The sequence below is a fragment of the Lynx rufus genome, unplaced genomic scaffold, assembly GCF_022079265.1.
Source record: "Lynx rufus isolate CCGP_SWC_20201006 ecotype Redwood Valley unplaced genomic scaffold, mLynRuf1.p SCAF_12, whole genome shotgun sequence".
Taxonomy (NCBI): Eukaryota; Metazoa; Chordata; class Mammalia; order Carnivora; family Felidae; genus Lynx; species Lynx rufus.
In genome coordinates this window covers 15,202,084-15,219,529 of record NW_025814826.1, presented here as the reverse complement: position 1 = coordinate 15,219,529, position 17,446 = coordinate 15,202,084, and the positions used below count along the sequence as shown (strand labels likewise).

The 17,446-nt window shown below is 37.8% G+C and overlaps 1 pseudogene; it reads right to left on the bottom strand.

The window, feature by feature from the left end:
* Positions 1-702: 702 nt before the first annotated feature.
* Positions 703-1,026, bottom strand: LOC124507524 (60S acidic ribosomal protein P1-like; annotated as a pseudogene).
* Positions 1,027-17,446: the final 16,420 nt, after the last annotated feature.

The window sequence follows — 17,446 nt, the reverse complement described above, 5'->3', positions numbered from 1 at the left end:
CATGCATAATACACATTCAATTTTCTAGGAGAAAAGTATCTAATTTGGCCTTTCTTTTTCTTTTTTTCCCCTCAATATACAAGTATAGAAAATTGAGTTGATAAATCATGTAAAGCTCTATATAAAGAAAAACTGTGATTGCTTTCAGCCTTCCTGGTCCAGATATTTCTGCAGGGATGTGTGTTAGCTTGGTCTATTGACTCCAGAGAAGGGACTGGACAGGGATGGAATCTAAAGGTCCTTGGGTGTCAAGGTTCATCCAAAATTCAGGAAATGACATCAAGCATGGGCAGTGGGATTAATAACAGTTGCGCTGGTACTGAGAGCTCTGAGACACGCACGGAGGGCAATTCATCCTAAGGCACAGCCTAGCCGGGGACAGGAGAGGACAGACTGGAGCACAGGACAGAGCCCAGGACAGGGCTTGGGTAACCTCTGAAGACTGGGCTCCACATAATTAGCTGCAGTCTCGACTGGTTTTAGGTTCAGCCCCTTGAACTGCAATTCTTATTCCAGGAATACCTTAAAAGAAATCAGAGCTCCTCATAATGACATATACAAAAGCCATAATTTCCAAAAAGAGGCGAATAGTATCTTTATTTATTTGTTTGTTTAGATTTCAGCTTTTCGATGTTTATTTATTTATTTATTTAATTTATTTTTAAGAGTCCAGCTTTTTATTGAACAGGTTACGGAAGAGGTTTAGTCAAAAAGCCCAAAGCCCGTGTCATCATCAGACTGCTCAGATTCCTCTTTCTTTGCTGCACATTCTTCTCAGCGGGGACAGCAGTGGTGAAGGGGGCAGGACCACTCCCTGGTGCAGCACAGGCTGCCACCCGGGCGGGTCCACCAGCCCCTACATTGCAGGCGAGGCTCCCGATGTGATGTGGACGTTGGCCAGGGCCTTCGCAAACAAACCCGGCCAGCTGCTTTAATGAAGGCGTTGATCTTATCCTCTGGGACCTCAGGGTAGTGCAGGATGAGGGCCAAGTAGATGCAGGTAAGCTCCGAGAGGAGACGGAGGCCATGGTGTGGTCAAGTGCGGAGCTGGCGCTTCAGGGTGCGGGAGCCGTGCTAGTGATCGGATGAAGTGAGGGCCTCACCCCAAGGCAGCCTTAGCTTCCTCGGAAGGACCAGCACCTTAGCGGCAGCTGAGGAAAGCCACGGTGTCTTTTTAGGTGAGCCGAATAGACATTTGTGTATTCTCTTGATTTTTCTCCATCATAAAATATACAACTTAGCAGAAGAAATATTTTGCCAAGATTTTATAGCTGGCAACTTCAGATCAATGGCTTAGAAGGCATACATTCTCAATTTTACAGTGCCTTTTTCTTCTCCAGCAATTACCTGTATTTTGGGGACTTTCACATTGGTGAAGCCTGGGACATATCAGGGAAAAGATAAAAGGAGAGGTTTTATAATGAGTATTGAAGGGTCCTAGAAGAGCACTTTTGTTCTTCCAGAAATAGTCATATACTTGAAATTATAGAGTCATTCTAGTGCATTCGTGGACCAATGCTGTAAAATACTGCTTTGCCAGTTTTCACCACACAGAATCTGGAAACTAAAGGTCAGTTTTCCCCACCAGCTTGCTCACAGATGTATGTCTATACCACCAAACTGGGATATCACTGAGGCCATCAATACCCTACCTATCTAGGGATTCTGATTGGCTTACATGTAGGTAACTACATGTGAGATTTTCCAGTTTCAGAGTTTACTTTTGCATCTCATTCATGCCGTGTTTTACCCCTTCTTCCTACTGAAATTCCATCCACTGTGCTTCATTACGACTGGATCATGAACAAGCCATGCTCTCTGAAACTAAGTGCCACAGGGTCTACCACGTCAAGCTGAACAGCAAGGACAGCAAGCACTATAGGAAGCAGAAGAAGAGAAATGGCCACCACTGCCACCACTGTGTTCCCCTAAGTCCTAGTCACAGGGGTTACAATGACCAAAAAATAGCATCCCAGAGTTCCACATTTCTCTGAGCCAGCCAGTACCATTGCCACATGGGCCCACCTGCCCCCCAGCAGAGAGACCCCCCCTTCCCATACCCTTTCAGGGCTGCCTTTCTGATGAGGAGCACATTCAGACGTACAGGAGGCAGGTGGGGTTCTGGGCTGTGTGGTCTCAAGGTCTGAGAAAGGAGAAGTTGAAGGAGTTCATAGTTCATTGAAGGGCAGGCAGGGAGGCCTTTCACCTTTTAATTTTAACACACCACTGTCATAATCACTGCCACTAGGGTGCTGCCTATTGTGTGATTTCCCTTTAAATCAATCCGTTATGAAAAATACGGAAATGTATCCCTAAAGGAGTCAAAGAGCTTCCTGGGGCTGTTATATTTATTTTTAAAGTATGCCAGATACAAAAGGTTTAAAATAACGTGTTCGTGCATGGATCACCAAGAATGTAAACTATTATAAGTCATGGCTTGAAATTAAGTACTTTCCAATTTGTAACCACACTTGCAAGTTTTAAGCATAAAGACCGCCAGTTGATTTGGAAACTCAGTAAAGAAGAGCATTCCAGATGATTGCTTTTAGGAAGGTGTAGAATGAGTGCAGCTTCTGTCTGGTGTAGTTTCCACAGCTCTGCTTTGTCTCCATCATGGGCCCTCCTCCCATTCTTGCAACCTGCAGAGCCACGAAGGCAGCCCAAGCATCTTCCGCTCACAGGTCTGTGCCCCGTGACTATTCTGTCAAATTATCTGCCTGGTAAACAAAGTATTTGAACCTCTAGCAGGGGATTACGTGTGTGTGTGTTCCCCATAGCCAGAAATCCTCAGAACAGGATGCTCAGATCAAAAGATAAGGAAAGTCAGACCTTGAAAGGAAAATAGTCTAATTACCTGTTTTTCAGGAGTCCATGAGAAATTTATTAACAATCAATTGGCCATTACAGAGAATGGACATAATGGTTAACAAGATGGAAGAAATGGTCTCTGCACTAACACAGCTTTTAATGAAAGGACAAAATGCAGAGCTGACTTAAGACTTCTGACAGTATAATATAATGTTGGTAGCCATCAAAATGCACTAGGAAAGCTAATTAGCAGGTAACTCTGCAACACATAAAAACATTTTTTTCTTAAATGGGAAACACCAGAACCATTCAGACCTTTAATGTATTGAAAAGGAATCTACAACTGAATACCTAAACATCTTTTTAATTAAAGAAACATTTACACACAGTGAAATGCAAAGATCTTACGTATACAATTCAATGACTTATAATAAATGTATACACTGCATTAGCCAACAACCCAGGAAAGATCCAGAAACTTCCACCATTCCAGAAAGTTCTCACTTGCCACATTCTACTCAACTTCGTTTCCACCTCCCCCAGCCATAAGGAACTGCCATTTTGATTTCTACCACAATAAGAGTCGTTGAACTTCAAATAAACATATTATAAAAGTAAGAACTTCCATGTTTCCTTCTAGAAGTTTACATCTGGCTTCTTTCCCTCCATATAACATTTCTGAAGTTCACTCACATTAATTAATGTATCCATAGTTTATGCTCTCTCTATTCTTCTCTCCTTCTTCCCTCGAAGGACATTTGGGTTGTGTCCAGTTTGGGAATATTATGAAAAAAGTCACTAGAAAAACTGTGAACAAGTTTTTGTTTGACATATATTTTCATTTTTATTGTGTAAATACCAAGAAGTGGAATTCTGGAGCGGAGTACATATATGTTTACATTTCCTAGAAACTGCCAGTTTTTTCTAAGCGTTTGTACTGTCTTACATTCTGCCAACAACGTGTGAGTGCACCAGCTGCTCCACATCTCGCCACCATTTGCGATGTCTGTCTTCTAGCATTAGCTATTCTGAAGAGCAGAAAATAGGATTTCATTGTGATCTTAGCTTCCGTTTTCCTGATGAACAATAACTGAGAATATTTTTCATATGTTTACTGTTATTTGCATATGTTCTTGTGTGAGTATCTCTTCAAGTCCTTTGCCCATTTTATTTTTATCTTTTAGAGAGAAACAAAGCACAGAAGGGGGGTGAGAGGGGCAGAGAGAAAGAGAGAGAGAGAGAGAGAGAGAGAGAGGGAGAGAATCTTAAGTAGGCTCCACACTCAGTGCAGATACTGTCATGGGGCTCGATCCCACAATCCTGGGATCATGACCCAATCTGAAATCAAGTCAGACATTCAACCAACTAAGCCAACCAGGTACCACTTTTAAATTGCACTATTTGTCTTTCAATTATCGGCTTATATTAGTTCTTAAAATATTCTAAGTAAAAGTCCCTTGTCAGGAAGATATAAGGCAAATATTTTCTGCAGTGTGTGTCTTGCCTTTTCAGTTGCAAAATTTGTCTTTTGATAAACAGAATTTTTTTCATATGATGAACTACCATTTATCATTTTTTTTTCTTTCAGGTTAATGCCTCTGTATATTGTCTTTACCTCTTTCAAGGTCACAATGCTATTCTCCCATGTTTTCTTCTAGAAAGTTACAAGTTCAGCTTTTATGTTTATGTCTATGATCAACTTCAAATTAATTTTTGTGAATGGAGTGAAATAGGGGTCAAAAGTCTTATTTTCCCCTATGTCGATCCAGTGTTCCAATACCATCTGTGGGAAAGATTTTCTTTAGTCCCTTGAATTGCCTTCATGCCTTGGTAAAAAATTAATGGACCAGCAACATGTGAATCTATCGTGTACTTTTTATTCCTTTAATCTGTGTGTCTATTTTTATGCCAAGCCACACTGCCCTGATTACTATAGGTTTATAGCAAATTTTAAAGTCAGGTAGGTTGAGTCTTCCAACTTTGTTCTTCTTGACCATCACTGCTTTCTATATATGGGTCCTTTACATTCTATTTACATTTTGGCTTATCAATTTGTTTTAAAAAATTAAGATTTTTTTAATTGAGATTGTGTTGAATCTGTATTTTTCAGGTTTTTAGTATATTGTTTTATAAGTAACAGTCATGTTGATTTGGCTTAAAGTGTTAACTATTTTACACCCTTACTAATCATCTTTTTGTCTGATTTTCCTACTGATTACGAAGAGTTGTTAAAATTGCTGATTGTGAGGGACGCCTGGATGGCTTAGTCGGTTAAGTGTCCGACTTCAGCTCAGGTCACGTCAGCTGTGCTGACAGCTTAGAGCCTGGAGCTTGCTTTGGATTCTGTGTCTCCCTCTCTCTCTACCCACCCCCCACTCATGCTCTGTCTCTTTCTGCCAAAACTAAATAAACATTAAAAAAATTTATTTTAATTGCTGATTGTGAATTTACCCATTTTTCCCTCTAGGGCTATTGGTTTGCTTCATATATCTTCAAACTGTTAATAACGGAATGCACATTCAGATTTTTTTGAATGGACTCTTTTATCATTTTAAAAACATTTCCCTTTGTAAATGGCGATACTCTTTCTCTGATTTCTATTTTGTCTAATATTCATAGCATGTTTGATGTTTGTTGTTGGCACAGTACATGTCTCTATCTTTGATATTTTTAAAATTGTTTTCACTGTATTGCAATATAATCGGTATACAGCATTGTATAGGTTTAAGCTGTAAAGCATAATACCTTGACCTGATATATTGTAAAATGATTATCACAGTAAGTTTAGTTAACATCCATCATCTCATATAGATGCCCACACATACACGATGTTTCTTTTTCTTATGATGAGAACTTTTAGGATTTACTCTCTTAGTAGCTTTCAAATACACCATAGAGCAGTATGGTGAATTTATACATACATTTAATTTTTTTTTCTTTGAGTGTGGTTGGCACATAGCGTTACATTAGTTTCAGGTGTCCAACATAATGATTCAACATCTCTACATGTTATGCTGTTATGCCAGGCTCACCACAAATGTAGCTACCATCTGTCACCGTAGAACACTATTACACTATCACTGACTGTATTCCTTAGGCTGTGCTTTTTATTCCTATGAGTTATTCATTCCCTAACTGGACACTTGTACCTCTCATTCCCCTTCACCCATTTTGCCCAACCCCCTCCCCCAACCCTCTGGCAACCACCAGTTTGTTCTCTGTATCTACAGCTCTGATTCTGCTTTTTAATTGTTTGTTTATTCATTTGTTTTGTTTTTAAATTCCGTATGAGTGAAATCACACAGCATTTGTCTTGTCTTTCTCGGTCTGACTTACTTCACTTAGCAGAATACTCTCTAGGTCCAACCATGTTGTCGCAAAAGGCAAGATCTCATCTTGTTTTTTATGGCTGCATAAATTCCACGTGTGTGTGTGTGTGTGTGTGTGTGTGTGTGTGTGTACATCTTCTTTATCGATCCATGTATCTCTCTTTATTTTTTTTAACTAAGCTCTATACCCAAAATATGGGGCTCAAATTCATGACCCCAAGATCAAGAGTCACGTGCTCTCTTGACTAAGCCAGCCAGGCCCCTCTCCTTTCTTTGATCTTTAATTGTATATATCAGGATTTTGATTTTTTTTAATCCAGTCTAACAATATATAGCTTTTAATTGGAATGTTTATAATTATTGGTTTTCTAGGATTTTCTATAGCATCATGATGTATCTGCTAATTTGTCAGTTATTATTTTTATACAATTATTTCTTCTCTTTTACTTTCTAAAGAAAGTTTATTTTATTTTACTTTATTTACTTTATTTACTTTATTTTATTTTCTCTGCTGGTTCAAAGCTACACCTCTTCGAGCTATCTTGCATAGTTTTTGTAGGGATTATAAACACGTCCTTTACTTATTGCAGTCTACTTAAAAAATTAATATTGTACTACTTCATGTAAAATATGAGAATCTTATAGCAATATGATTCATTTATTCATACATTTTCTTGTCCATATGTTTTACATCTTATGTGATATAATACACACAATGCAATGCCATAATTTTTACATTTGTTGTCTTTTAAAGAAATAAATTAAAATATTTATCCAAATATTTATCATTTCTGATACTATTCTATGCTATTTATGGATCCGATTTTCTCTCTGATATCATTTCTCTCAAGCTTGAAGGGTTTCCTTTAGCATTTCTTGTAGTGCAGTTCTGCTGGCAACAGATGCTTTAGATCTGGTTTATCTGAAAATTGTCTTTATGTTATCACGACTTTTGAAGGACATTTTTAACTTAGTGCAGCATACTAACTTACCACATGACTTTTTTCTCTTCCAAAAATTTAAAGATGACATCCATTGTCTTTCTGGCCTCCGCTGTTACTGATGAAATATTAGCCATAATTCATATAGTATACATATATTCCCTATATGTAACGTATCTTTTTGTTTTTTCTGACAACTTTGAAAACTTTATCTAAGGTAATCAATAGTTTAATTATAACATGTGGCTCTCTTTATATTTGTTTTTCTTGGGGTTTACAGATTTCTTGAATCTGTTAAGTTGACTTTTCTTCATGACATTGGGAAATCTTCTATCATTACTTCTTCAAATACTCCTTTTTCCATTCTCTTCTATCAATTTTATATTGTTCCACATGTCACAAAGGTTCTGTTCATTTTCTTATAACACTTTATCCCTTTCCTTAAGGTTTTACAGTTTTTATTGGCTTCTCTTTAAGTTCACTGGTTCTTTTCTATAATGAGCAATCTGCTGGTAAACCCATTACAGGAATTTTTCATTTCCAATATATTACTTTTAAGTTTCAACATTTCTGTTTGGTTCTTCTTTCACTTTCAGTGTCTCTGCTGAGTCCCCCTCTCTATTCAAGCATCATTTATATGGTTTCCTTTAAATTCCTGAACATATTTATAATAGAGTTCTTAAGTCCTTGTCTGTTCATTCCAACACCTTGATCACCCGGAAGTGTGTTTCTGTTGTCTACATTTCCTCTAAACTCTGCATCACTTTTTTACTTATTGCACTGGTTCTTTGAATATCAAATATATTTATTTATTTTTTTATTCTGGGCATCATGGAATCAAGTCATGGGGAATCTGAATTGCACTTTCCTCCTTTAAAGAGCATTGGTATTTGTTACACTAATGGCAGAATCTCTGTCGTGCATGGTTTTATGCTGTATATAGTAGATCTGCTTTGTTTCATTCTCCAGCTCTAGCACATGACCCTTAATTTAGAGTGTAATGACTCTTCCTCCATGGCTTACACCATGGCTTTTGGTGCAGCAACTGCCTGAAGGGTGGTCAGGGAGGCTTCTTTACTCTGTTCTGCCAGAAACCCCATGCCTCCCAGGACTGCAGAACTTCACCTCTATGTTCATCTGTTGGTCCTGCAACAGACTTTCTGAGGTGGCCTTCACAGAGCCTCCCTCTGAGCATGTGCGGCCCAGCCCACAGCCAGTGTCTTGAGACATAACCACACCAACTCTTTAGTCTCCCTGTCTCTCCCTCTATTCTACTCCACAAATTTGTCCTGACCCCCATTACCTGCCTCCTCATATCAGCAAGACCACTGCCATCTGGGTAGGCTTCAAACCCTGTTTCACCTTCAGAAAGTACTCTACAGTGTCTCTCTTCTCTCAAGGTCACAGTCCTGCACTGAGTGGTTAGACACCATCTGAAAGCATTGCCTCATCTGTTTTGTCCAGAGTTCTGTTGTTTATGTCAAAAAAGTAATTCAATACCAGTCATTTCATCTGCCAGAAGCAGAAGTCTACAAGTAATTAAAGCAGGATTTTAAAAATAATAAAGTGAACTTTATTCAAGGACATATCCTAAGCCCATGTTAACTTACCTTAATCCTTTCCATAAAACAAACAAAAAAAAGATTTAAATTCCCTTGTTTTGGATTTCTAAATGGGAAAATAGCTTTATATAAATACATTTCATCTCAACGTTAAAGATGACCATATATTATATGATTTCAGAAAAGATGATAAATGTTAATACCACACAAGCTATGTCACATAAAGGATATAATGACTCATCTTCCTTTCTAGGGAGAGAGGCCAGTCATCACCCACAAGCCACAGCCCACAGAGGGAGAGCTGGCAACACTCGACTGCCCAGAGGGTCAGCACAGTGAGTGACTGACGTGGTCACCATCAATAATACTCGTCCACTTACACTTCTATGCATCGCCACAAACCTGCCCAGGGCTAAAATTAATTTTGTAGAAAACCAGATGCTCAAAACTACAAACCTCTTTCTGTTCAATTACAAACTAGTAATTACATATATTCAGAAAATACACTAAAAATATGTCTTCGGTATACAATTCTCTATCCAATACTGTTCTGACAGGTTCATCAGCTGAAATACACTTATTCTTTAATAACAAACTTCTATTCAATAGTCTTTATCCTTGATTTTCAAAAGTAGTTAGTTTGGGGGCAGTTTCTGAAAAGGGCATCCTATACATCATTATTAAAATTGAAACTCAGTGATCAATAAAATTTAACTACTACTAACAATTAAATTATACAAATCAAAAGAAAAAATATACAAGTCAAAGATCAAAGGAATACAATCTTATGTGGTAAAAGGATGGAGTACTAGGAAGAATAAAATTCAGAAAAACAGTGAGAAAATATGCATTTATTTACCACTGAAAATAAAGCATAGAAATATCAGTTGAATTCTAAAAAGAGTGAAAATAATTGTTTTACTGTGATGTTTGACTTAAATCAAAACTGAAGAAAGCATTGAAAATTGCCATTCTCATTAATTTAAGCATGACTGCTTAGAATTATAAATTCCTAGCCTTTTAATTTTAACTTTCCTTAGCACTCTGCCTGAAATAAATAGATGAACTAATAAATTGGGAAATATGCCAACCTAATACACACAGCAAAAAAGCATGATTTTAATAGACAAAACTGAATATGTAGGTATGCAAAATTAATATGAAGCATATGCATACTTCATAGTACATCATCTCTCACTTTTATAAATGGTCATTAGGACAGAGCTTGAGGTCATCAGAAGTACAACTACTGCTTTATTTCCAGTTTTCTCTTGTTAAGTCTAGTGATGTTGCCTAGCAATGTAGAGCTTTGTTACCACTCTAAAATACTTCTCAATTACTAACTTAAAAAATAAAAATCACAACTGACATAATAGACCTATACCAGTAACCTTCCATGCTCTTCAATCTGAATTTTTTTCCTACATTGCCAACCTATCGGGTCCTATTTAAACCCAGGAAAAAGATACCCTGAGTTTCTACACCACTAAGTTATAGCCTCGAAGGGTTTTTTTTTTTTTTTTTTTTTTTTTTTTCAAATGGGATGCAATTTGGTCTCGGAGTAACAGATGAGTGCTCACTGGGTGTACGTGTACAAGTTGTCTCGGGAAAAACAGTTTAGGGCTTCTTAGTTTTGCTTTGTTTTGTTTTGTTTTTCATTCCTCACACAGATAAAGAGGTCATGTGACTACCATTCTCCAGCCACCTGTATCACATAAATTCCAGGTTTATTTATAATAGGTAGTCAAGATATACAAAGAATACCTTGTTAAAAAAAATTCTTAGATATGAACTTGTTAGATAATCTATCTGTTACTAAATCTCCTTGAAATATTTACAGGATGTCTAGTGGAGGTCAGTACTTGGCCCTGCTGTCCTTGAGAAGGGCAGGAGAAAGCTAGGACCACTGTTAACTCCTTCCTTCCCAACTAGGGCACTACCGGACCCCTAACCATGAACTCAGGACCACAGTCAGACATTTGTAGTCATGCTACAATGTATGGAAACCCCATTGGGGCAAGTATCTTAAAAGGGGCAGGTGCAGGGGCCAGACTGATAAGATTCACATCTCTTCTTGGCAAATTGCAAGAATATATGAGTAAACAGGATGATTTACTAAAAGTCGGTTTTACATGGCCAATATTAATTTTGTTGGCATTAACAGAGTGGTATGCATGAGCTTGTCCTAGGCATAATATCTTGATTTCAGGGAGAAAATACAGTACAATGCCCTTATGATTCTTATAAAGAAAAGCACCAAGTGTAGTGCATAATGTAACTTTGGTGCAGTTTCATGAATTAATTGATGGTTAAACCATGGTAATCAAACATATTTGTTACTGAGACCATTCACCATCTTAAACTAAAAAATGAGATGTGGTACAGAGCCATTTTTAGGCTTTAGTCTGTTTAAGGTGCCTTTGCTTTGGTTTGAAGAATAAATAGCTAAAAGTATAGAAGGATGTATTAGGTGACACAAAGTGAAAAGGAGTTTAATTTTTTAATTGGATAACCAGAACTGGAATAACTAAAATTTAAGAGGTTCTCAGCTGGTTGGAATGAATGGCTGAAACCAATACAATTATATGAAGAGACATAATAAGAAAGTACTACGTTTGGATTTTCATCAAATTATTCTTTAAGTACAGAACAGGGGTTGACAAACTGTGGCCCGTGAGCCAAATCTAACCCCCTCCTGTTTTTTGTAAATAAAGTTTAACTGAAACAAAACCACACCTGGTGAGTTACGTATCATCTCTCTGGCTGCTTTCATGCTACAATGGCTAGTTGAGTGGTTGCAACAGAGACCGAAAGGCCTGCCCGAACCAAAGTATTTTTTCTGAATGTTATCTGTCCAACAGGTATTTGGATACTTTATAAGGTGGTGGCTGTCATGTCTCTAACCTTCCTACCCAAGAACTCTGATGGAGACTCCGTGTTCCTCACTGGGATGCTTTTTACTCATTTAGGCAAGAATTCCTCATTGTGCAGGACTCCCTGTCCATTGAAAGGCATTCACATCTCTGCCCTTTGATAAGCTGTAAGTGCCGGTAGCACCTCACACACGTCACCACCCCCAACGCTGTGACAGCTAAAATGTCCTCACACAACTCCAAATGCCCTACGTAAGCGGAAGGAAGGGGGCCACAGTGCCCTGGGTTAAGAACCAAGCTGAGATGATATGTTGTTGAAATCCCAATGGAAAATTATTGAGGGGTCTCCTTCCACTCCACAAGACTCTCCATTCGCTGCCCCCTTCATTCATTTGTGCAACAAATATTTACGGAGCACCTCTTACAGGGAAGACACTATGATCCCACTACTTCATCTGAGGCTGGCTGGAGGGCAGACTTTTTCCCATAGCTTAACCAACAGTTCCTGCCTCTATCATTAGTCACATCTTTTTATGAATTGCTCAGCTGAACTACGCAAGCAGAGCAACACTTACACCCAGCAATCCTGCCTCGAACCACAGCGGAGAGGCAAATTGCCTCTGGCTCACCACAGATCCTTGCGGACTTTCACTAAGTGTTGTGGAGAATAAAGCTGAAGAACCACAGGATCTCAGCACCCTAGCAGGTCTGCTGAGGAAACATGACAGCTCAAATCAGTTCTGAATCTCAGAAGAAAGGGATTATGGTAGATGACCTCTAAAGCATAATTAAAGAAACAAAAAGGAAAAAGATTCTAAGTCCTTTCCAGGGCTAGCATACCAAATGGAACCCTTAGTATCTTAGAAGAATTAAAATATAACTCTAGATAGTCTTTACTACATGGAAAATATAGCATTAAGAAAGCATTACGTTAGTGGCTTGAGAAAGTATAATTGAAATTCTTAGCTCACATTACCCTGCAAACCTCCTAATACTACCAGTCCAGACTTGAGGTTAATTTACCATATTTCAGCTCTTAGGCACACCGTGATATCTCATCACAGACAACAGAACCAAGCTATTCTCAATTCTCTCCCTGAGTCAGTCCCATGTAGAGCTTTCTTTCTAAAATTCCCAATTTCGGGGCCTGCCACAAATCTCAGGCATAAAGAAAATAGTAAGAACAGACAAGCCATAGAGTTTATTGCAATAAAAAAAAATCTCATTCGTGGTCCTATCTTGTTGTCATGAGCTATTCCGTTGAAAGTTCAGGTCACAGTAAATCTTACTGATGCTGCATTCCAATCCAGGTAGAAAGGGATCCACTTTGATTTATAATTTCAATCTTTGACTTTCTGTATGGTTTTTAGGTAAAATTAATGCAGCCTCGTAAGTACTTTGAAATTTTTTTTCTAGAGAGAGAACACTCTAAATGTGTTTCATGTGCAACACTCACTAGGAAACTATGAGGAATATATATTTTCTTATGACATCTAAAAATATTATGTTTTTAATACTAATTTTTCAGTATTTCACAAGACACCCTAAATTTCGACATAACCATCCTTCACTATTGCAATACCAACATTGTAACATGTTTTCAAAGTAAACATTTAATATTTGAGTTATCAAACAATGGAAAAAACATGTAGACGTCCAGAGCTAAAATAAAATGAATTCGTTAATTTTTTTTCATTATTTGTACTTCAACATAAATTATTAACTTTATTTTACTTAACCTAAACTACATGGAAATTTTTAGAAGATAGATGGACTTATTTTACCCCAAGTGCTGTTTTTATAACTTCCCACGAAATGGTGAATCTGATAAGAATATTTAATTACGCATTATGTACATGCTGGAGTTTTCCATCCAAAGGCAATATCAACAACATTAATGAGCATCATCAGATGCCACGCATGTCAAAGTTGTTGGCCTGAAGTAACTTACAATTGAGTATAATTGACAATATATGGCTGTGATAGGAAGACAGACCTCAAGGTGGACACACATAGCTTGATAAATGCTAAAATGTTCACTGATAATAAAATCCACATATTGGGGCAGTAAACTTGAATGTTCCAAAGCTTATTTTCACAGCCCTATAAACTTTGCTATGCTGCATGTATTAACTAGAACAGAGTATCACCTGAAGAAAGGAACATGGTCGAAGATAATTAGTATTGTATGCCCAGATCAGCAGTAGAATGAAAAAAAAAAAAAATGGACTGCTCCAGAGATATATCACCTAACTTATCTCAGAAGCAATTTTCTAGGGAATTGGAATATGAGAAACTATAGGATTGAGAGAAAACTCCACAAACTGAGCAATTTTCAGCTTACCAAAGAGCTCTGTTGTAAAGAAATGTTGAAAGTTGGTTGTTTGGCACACTTTAGGGTTCAAAATGGTTTTTGAAAGCCCATGAAAGCCTAGGTAAGCCAGAGTGCTGCTGAGATATTAGTAAATACTGACATATTAGTAAAGTTTCAAGCTATTCTCATCCACCACGCACAAGGGTTTTATTGGGCAACAGTCTTCTAGATTTCAGAATTACAGAGAATACATCTATCTACAAATTAGGTCCAACCCTGTGACAAGAGAGGGGGCCTTTGACACTGGTGGCAGCAAATGACAGTGACAGATGTAGTTATAGGGGGTGCTTTTCAGATAGCAGCAGAGCGGGTTCACATTTTAGTGACCAGAGAAGAAAAAAGTATAGACCCATGTGCCAGAAAGCCAATAATTGTACTTGGAAATGTTAAGATGGTTCACATTACCTATTTAACAGAGGACATGGCTCAAGTCAGAGTCTCCTGGGTCAGACCTCCCTAGGTTTCTGATATCATGTACACTGTCTGCTCACCCTATGGCACCAAATACTTAACCAAATACGGCAAAGATACTTTACCTTTCTCTATTTCATTTCCCCCAGTGTAACACTGGCTATGTGTAGGGGTAGTTGTACAAAATATGAAGAATAACATAAAATAGCTAGCATAATAGGCAGTCTATAAACTTGAGCCATATTATACATTCCGACTTACTGAAATATTCTCAGTGGCTATGTCAATTTCTGATAATGTTAGATCTTTAGAGAAATATGCAGGACAGCCATTCTCCGGTCCTTCTTGCTGAGAGAACCCTAGCTCCATTCATGCAGCGAGGTGTCCTGCCTAGAGGTTGGGTCATGCTGGACTTGACCTTGAGAGTTCTGCAGGGATTGACTGAAGGAGGGCAAATGACTCAATTCTCATCAAGTAAATATGGGGAGAAATATGGAAAAGATTCTCTATTTTTTTTTTTTAGTATTTTTTAAGTTTATTTATTTTGAGAGGGAGAGAGAAAGGGAGAGTGTGAGCAGGGGAGTGGCAGAAAGGGAGAGAGAATCCCAAGTAGGTTCCGTGCACAGCATGGAGCCTGATGCCGGGCTCAATCTCACAATCGTGAGATCATGACCTGAGCTGAAATTAAGAGTCAGACACTTAACCGACTGAGCCACCCAGGCACCCAAAGATTCTCCTTCTAAATGCAAAGAAAGCTACAAGAGAGAAAGGCTTTTTTCCATCTACCCCTTTCTCGTCTGAGATGAATATTTTCATGGGAAAACAGAAGACTTGGAACCCCTGATGGCATATTGTAACCAGGGTAGAAGAAAGGGAATTCGAGGAACACCAACATAGAGCCCTAACACTACTGAACTGGTAATCCAACCCCAGCAACTATTTCCCTCTTGATTTCTTGTTATGTGAGATTTATTAATATACACACTCGGGGTCTAAATGTGTGCTTTCTCAAACACTCTGTAATAAAGAAACTTTTTTTTTCAATTTTCAATCAGTTGAAGACAAAAACTGTTGTAAAATAAAATAAAAGTTAAGTTCTTAGGATAATAGTCAGACACTTGAATGTCATGAAAAATTCAAATTGCTATAAATGTTTCTAAATGCTTAGTTAAGGGGCGCCTAGGTGGCTCAGTTGGTGAAGCGTCCGACTTCGGCTCAGGTCATGATCTCACGGTTCGTGGGTTCGAGCCCCACATCTGGCTCTGTGCAGACACGCTCGGTGTCTGGAGCCTGCTTCTGATTCTGTGTCTTTCTCTCTCTCTGCCCTCCCCTGCTCACGCTCTGTCTGTCTCGAAAATAAAATAAAATAAAATAAAACATTAAAAAAATATGTTAAAAAAATAAATGCTTAGTTAAGTACTTAGCTCCTTACAGATCAGAAATGAAGTCTGTGTGCTGATACCAGTCTAGGGATCACACTTTGAGGAACACTAACCGAAGCAACTTTTACCCACGTGTTTTGTTTTACGGAACCAAAAGCATCCTGATGTTATAGGAAAAAATAACTCACTTATTCCGAATTCAACAGGTATCTATTGAGGAGCTCCTATGTGTAAATCAGGGTGCAGGCACTGTGGGGAATATAAAAACAAGTAGAACAGGAACCTTCCATCCTTAAGACAGGAGAGAAATATATACAAATAATAGAAAATAAAAAAGTGATAATCTGGAACATTGGCACAGAGTCATAATTCAGAGAAGATAACCACTCATGTTAATGTAGCATATTATCTGCCAATAGAGGTGTGGCAAATAATTAGGGGGAAATACAAAAAACTGCCAATACTTGACCTAAAAACACTGAAATCCCATTGAAATTTCACCAGGGTTCACTGAATTAGTAATCTATTAAAAATTAAACAAATGGGTTCCATGTAAGGGAAAATGCTGTGCAAGAAAATTGAGTCATTTGCTATATTGCTACGATATTGAATAATCTACACAAGCCAAAATTCAAGGGTGGAACACAAACAGAGAGTTCTATTTATTATTTGTTCTAACTCAGAAAATAGTGTTATATACTTTTGGAAAAAAAACACAACATAGTAAAAATGTTTGCTGTAAATACAATTATTATACAATGGGCAGTGATGGCTACTTCATCTCTTCAATGGAATATTTATACAATTCTCAAGAGTCCCCTTAGAAAATCACACTATGAGATTAGCTCTTTCATGCAATGTTCCCCTTTGAACATGTCTGAAGTTTTGATAATATGTATTTGAAATAACACATTTTATTTCATATGTGTGTATATTTCTAAATCTATTTGTCATCATTTCATGTGAAGGTATGCACGTGAAGAGAAAAATCTTAATTTTTTAAATCTGGAAACTTCCTAGCAAGAATTTTAATAAGGAACTTTTTAAAATTTTAATAAATAAAAATAAATAATCTACATCTTAATAAATCAACCACTTATACTTTCTAAACTAGTGGCTTTAAGATTCTTTTCAGTGGTAGAACCACTTTCCCAAATAAAGTCTTAGTTGGACTTTAGTGTTTTCTAAAACATAGAGTCTTAACTGCTCTGCTGAAAGTGTTCTTAGCCTTTATGTTCTACAGAAAGAGATCAGGAGTAGAGTCCGGGCCTGTTGACTGGGATCCCCTTATTCCTCCCCTCTGAGGAGCCAAGAGGCACTTTCTGGGACTCTAGGACTCCTTAAGACATTTTAGCATATGTGTGAAAGAGCACATCGGTGCAATAGCATTTTTTTTAATCTTCACACCTGTTTTTCTCTCTATTGGAGAAGGTATGGTAGATTGTTTTTGTATCAGAAAACTACATTTCTTATTGACATTTCTCATTCTTTTAGATATTACCCCTGTCCCATATGGTTTGACCTTCTGCTTTGTTCACAATGATACTGTGCATAAATTATTTACTCATGACCGTATCTATCAGTTAATCTTATCCAAATTGGTTGCCACTGAGCCACCGGCCTGCACACTTTGTTCCAGCATAATTTCCTCTTGGAAGCCTCCCTTGAGTGCCGTGTTCTTAGCCTGGGTTAGATGCCTACTCAGAACGCCAAGCTTAGTTCTGTGTCCTAGCACATTACATTGACATTATCTATTTACTTAACTG